Below are 5,564 nucleotides of genomic sequence, written 5' to 3'. Positions count from 1 at the left end.
GGGAACAAAGTACTAGATAGACTCTTCAATGAAAGTTGTGAAATTCCTCGGTACATAGTTAGTACGACTTACGGCATTTATGCCTTGAAAGCGTGAAATTGTGAAATTTGATGAACCAAAATAAAATTTCCTCCCTTTTTTTTCAAAGAGCTTGACTCCAAAATGTCGATTTTCAACGTAACGTTAGCCTCTTCCTCATTGGTCGAGCGCCACTCTCTCTCTAGAACTGAAAGGCCCAAAAGTGAGTCCAACTTTCTCCTAATGACCACATAGGTCAACAAAGGGATTGATTTATTCTATGTTTTTTCACACGTTCGCATATAATAAATATTAAAAAAATGATCTTAAAAATGAATTTACAGATTGAATAGGAAAAGAGTCTTTATTGATTGATTTTCCTGATGAAAAATGACTCATTTGGCTTATCAATCTGGTCAGGGGAGACTGTGTCTAAAGGAAGGATATTTCAACATCTGGGCATCCCCTGGGGGGTGGACGTTACACACAAGCAAAGGTTCCAATGAGTCCTAGAGAAGATCCATAGAAAAATGAGGAGGTGGGAGTATGTGTTGCTTCCCTTCCTGAGTTGGGTCAAAGTGATCAATTCATTTTTGCTCCCTTATATTGCCTTCACCATCCCGCTCCTCAAACTAGCCAAATGTAATCGGAAGGAGTTTTTGAAACTTTTCAAAAGATTCTAATTGAGGAACAACACTAAAGTCTCATCGCCATGGCAATGGGCAAAGTGGGAAGTTATTGCTCCGACATGTGGTCCAAGGTGGCTTCAAAATTCTCAACCCTATTGTTCATGTCGAGGCCTAGTGTGCCAAGTTTGTGGTCTCAATCGCAAAACAAGGCCAGTCTTGGGCTATCATGACCAAGGATCTGATAGACAAGGAAAAATATTGCTCTAAATGTGGTCAATTGAAAGGGGTCGAGGTGCACGACCAACTATTAGCCCCGAGGTGGTCTAGCTTGAGACTAGGTGGCATCATGGGAGAGCTAGTGCGAAAGTGCAATAGACCAACATGGGTACTGGAATGGGGTGAATTAACCAGATACTTCCAGAACTCTCGCGTTGGTCCCCTTGGCTGTCTAAAGATGCTAGTGTAATTGAACCCTTGTTGGAGAGAAATTGCAAGAAGGATGAACAACAAAGGACTCTAGCGGTTGATCAACCTCTGGGATGGAAAGAACAAGTGCTAGAAATCCTCTCACCAGTTGGCTACTCAGTTTCAACTCAATGGCACTGAGAAGATAATTGTCAACAGAGTTGTAGAAAGCTTGGACAATATTTTGACAACGATGTGGAATTCTACTTTTGAGTGGAAAGCTTGGAAATGGTCTATGAGTAGCCAATTATTTAAACCTCATACCAAGGGCATTTACCAAACGTTAATGCACATGGCTGATTGGTTTGCCCGGCCTTTGAACAAATAGTGGAAGAAACATTGGCTGAAATCTCGATGGATTGATGTCACGAAGAATAGTTGGAATCCACAATGGCCTCATTTTATGAAGGTATTTCTATGGAAGGTGTTGTGGGGGGACTTTGCCAACAGGCATCAAGATTTAAGGCACATGGTATCGGTTCCGATAGATGTTCAGGGTGCAGATTGGCTAGTGAAGACCTTGCCACCTTTTCATGGAATGCTCGGCAATTAGAGGCCTAGGGAAGGTGTGTGAATGGATATAGAGAAGGTGGAAGATAGGGTTTCTCAAGAAGGATCTGTGCCTTGGTGGAAAATAGTTTCGAAGTCTTGCACTTCTAATCTATACCCAAATTTTCAAATATTGTTTCTTTAGTAATATTTGGAAGGCCAGGAACTGCCGGATCTTTGAACTCTCTGTGCCTAGCTTCTCAACGATTGTACAAGAAAGTAAGAAGATAGTATATGTGATAGGTAAAATGCAAAACTTGGACGATGGCTTAGGGCGACCCTCGCCATCTGGACGAGCCTTGTTGTGTAAAGGACTATGATTTTGGTAATAGTACGTTACTAGGTACTTCTAGCTACGCTCTAATGTAACCATCTGCCCCTCAAGGCTTGGCATGAGCTTGAGGCTGATGTGTATTTGTCTTGGTGGAATTATAATACAACCACTCACAATTGTGAGTTTTGCCAAGAAAAAAAAGAAGGAAAAGAGTCCCTGCTAGTGGTTGAATAAATAGTGCTTGAATGCATGTCATATATAGATTTTATATATAGTAACCTGTTTGTTCTCTCTCTCTCTCTCTCTCTCTCTCTCTCTCTCTCTCTCTCTCTCTCTCTCTCTCTCTCTCTCTCTCTCTCTCTCTCTCTCTCTATATATATATATATATATATATATATATATATATATATATATATATATATATATATATATATATATATATATATATATATATATATATATATATATATATATATATATATATATATATAGGAATGGCCTAATTAGACAATAAATGTGTGCATGGAGGAGAGAGAGAGAGAGAGGGAACCATTTCAAAATGAGCATTGGCTGCACAATTTTTGGGTTTTCTAAAAGAAACCTTAGAGGAGAGTTGAGTTACGCATACTTTTCTTGCATGATATATCTTAATTCTAGTTAGTGTTCATGAAAGTCTCGTTTATTAGCCGCTGACAGTGTTCGGGAAAGTCTTTTTTCCTAGACGGTCAAGTCTTTTGCATGTAAAGATGCAAACTAGAACTACGAATAGAAATTTTCAAATTTGCAAGATTTTGAACTATTTTCTCGTATATTTTACCCCTTTTTTCCTTTACCATTGCTTGTAATCAGTTAATCTTAATTTTCAACCGGCTCAAGCCTAATCACGGCACACCTTTCTCAAACACTGGTGAGCGAGTTTTCTTCTCACAAAGAACAAAATCAAAAACACTAGCAAAAATTTCAAAATTTAAAGGATTTTTTAGCTATTTTCTCACATGTTACAATGATTTTTATTCCCATTACCATGGTTTGCAACTGGCTAGTCTCAATTTTCAATCGGCTCAAGACTAAGCTGAGGCAATCCTTTCCAGAACACTAAAATTTCAAATTAAAGTGAATCTAATGATTATATCACTTTCTTATTGTTTTAGAAAGCCATCGTGATCCCTTCACTTGTTTATATGTGGAAAGAGTTTTATCTCAATGTGTGTGTGTGTGTGTGTGTGTGTGTGTGTGTGTGTGTGTGTGTGTGTGTGTGTGTGTGTGTGTGTGTGTGTGTGTGTGTGTGTGTGTGTGTGTGTGTGAGTGAGAGAGAGAGAGAGAGAGAGAGAGAGAGATTGATCATCTCATGAGAGCAATTTACAACTCTCTTTTTGGCTTTCTAAAAGAAACCATAGTATTGTGTAGACCTGTTTAAAGTAGCAAAATCTAACAATTTGTGTTGCAATAAGCAGCTCCTGGCTTTTCAATACCTTCCCTCCTAAGAATAGATCGTTCTTATAGAAGCCTATCTTTCCACTTCCTTTGCACCCATTTGCATATCGTCGTTGATTGCAAGGCCCATTGTTTGTTCAGTGGAGAGAACCAATCCATCAAAGCCATAAGTGTGTGGTATACTTCTTTTGTTTGAGGCTTACAAAAGTGTCTATCCTTAGGCCATCGCCATGCTTTCCGCTCCAACTCAGACTCACAACTAGGTAGGCACCAGTTGTCCATCCGTTCCAAGGCTCTGCTAATCAGCAGACTTTCCGTCCCATCCAGTATGTATTGGAGAACCAATTGGTCTATGATTTTCCATCGGTTATTGCTAAAATCCCATAGTTGGTCTAGATGTCGGATGCCTTTATTATTGGTCTTTCTAGCAACTTCTCTCCAAAATGAGTTCAGAGAGATGCTTCCCACCTTAGCTAGTCACAAGGACCAATGAGATGCTGAGTTGTGGAAAGACCTTGTCAATTCTCCCCACCCCAAAGTCTCCGCCGCTCTTTTGCATTTCCTAACAAGCTCGCTCGTCGCACCCTCGACTAGCCCACCGCGCGGTAAGCGGTTTGTCGTGTACCTTGAGCCCTTTCCACCGTCCACCTTGCGAGTAAAGCTTGGCATTGTCCATCATGGCCTTGGTCATAGTACCCCAAGGTTAGTCTTGCTTTGTGAGTGCGACCAAAAACTTAGCAGACAAGACAAGAAAAGAAAAGAAAGATAAGAACTATCTAAGAAAATACATTTCCTCAGCCATCAAAGACGGGGTTCCTCAGAGACCAATCTGTGCCAATGTAACTAAAGCGTCAAGTTCATCGGCTACTTGCAGGCCCGGTATTTCCTTTGCTAGCATACTTAAGGGTCCTAACTCTAGGGATAATGGAAAAAGTGTTAGGAAATAAGACGTAGCTAAATAGATAATTGAGTAGATTACTTAATGGAGAGAGACAGATTTACATACACGAGATTATAGAGTAAAGAGAGAGAGAGAGAGAGAGAGTACACACGATATATGTGGTTCACCCAATGTGGGCTACATCCACAGGAAAGCAGCCACTCAATGGCTTTAGTACTTCAAAACAAGAAGTAGTTTACAAAGGGATTATACCCTTAATGGAGCTCCTTCCTTGCTTCACTCTCACCACCTCACACTCACCTTGCTGCATCAACTTCACACTATGAAATGTGTGTAGAAATGGCCTCCTTTTATAGGCCAAAAGGGTTGTCCTCTCTTATGATTGAGAGGCAGCCATGTGTAGCCGCACTTGTGTGAATAAGTCCAAATCGGACCCTCCAATCCGCCCATGTGTGGCCGCCCTTGAGAAGACAAGTCCGCTTTTGAATTCGGCCACCGGCCACCGGCCCTTGACTTCCGACCACCGGCCACACGCCAACTGACGGTTGTTTTCCGACCACTTTCCGGCCCCCGTCCGGCCATAATATTCTGGCGAAAAGGAATATTCCGGCGAGGGGAAAAAAAGTCTCGGGGACTTCCGCCCCCGAGGCCCCTAAAGTTGCCCTTGGTTTTTGACTGTGAAAGTTTTGGTTTCCGGTGAGTGATTAACCTTCACGCAGGATGGCTTCTCCTCATAATGGGGGCCTTACAAATGTGCGCTTTTACCACAGAAAATTACAAGGGTAAATCAGGGCTCCATACTTAACAATCTCCCACTTGGAGACTGATCTCCAAACCAAACCTGTGACTGCTTTCCATTCTGGCTTCTTATCCTTGAATGCCGATTGAAGATGAGCAAAAGCTCAACTTCTCCTTGTTGACCACCTTTGTGAACATGTTTGTAGGATTTTCACTTGTATGCACCTTTCCTAGCTTTAGCTGTCCCTCTTCCAAAAGAGTGCGTATGAAGTGATATCTCACCTCAATGTGCTTTGTCCTTGAATGAAAGGCTGAGTTCTTCGCAAGATGGATAGCGCTTTGTCTATCACTGTACAAGACAAAATTGTCTTGTTTGAATCCAAGCTCTTCTAAGAATCTGTGAAGCCACATAATTTCTTTGCTTGCCTCCGTCATTGCTACATACTCTGCTTCCGTGGTAGAAAGTGAGCCCACTTTCTGCAGCTTTGAAGCCCAGCTTACTGATGTGCCTCCAATCGTGAACACATAGCCAGTAGTGCTCCTTCGAGTATCTTTG

Source organism: Adiantum capillus-veneris, chromosome 24 (genome assembly GCF_014529385.1).
Source record: "Adiantum capillus-veneris isolate H3 chromosome 24, ASM1452938v2, whole genome shotgun sequence".
Taxonomy (NCBI): Eukaryota; Viridiplantae; Streptophyta; class Polypodiopsida; order Polypodiales; family Pteridaceae; genus Adiantum; species Adiantum capillus-veneris.
The sequence above is the reverse complement of the archived record's forward strand: the minus strand, read 5'-3'. Positions refer to the sequence as shown.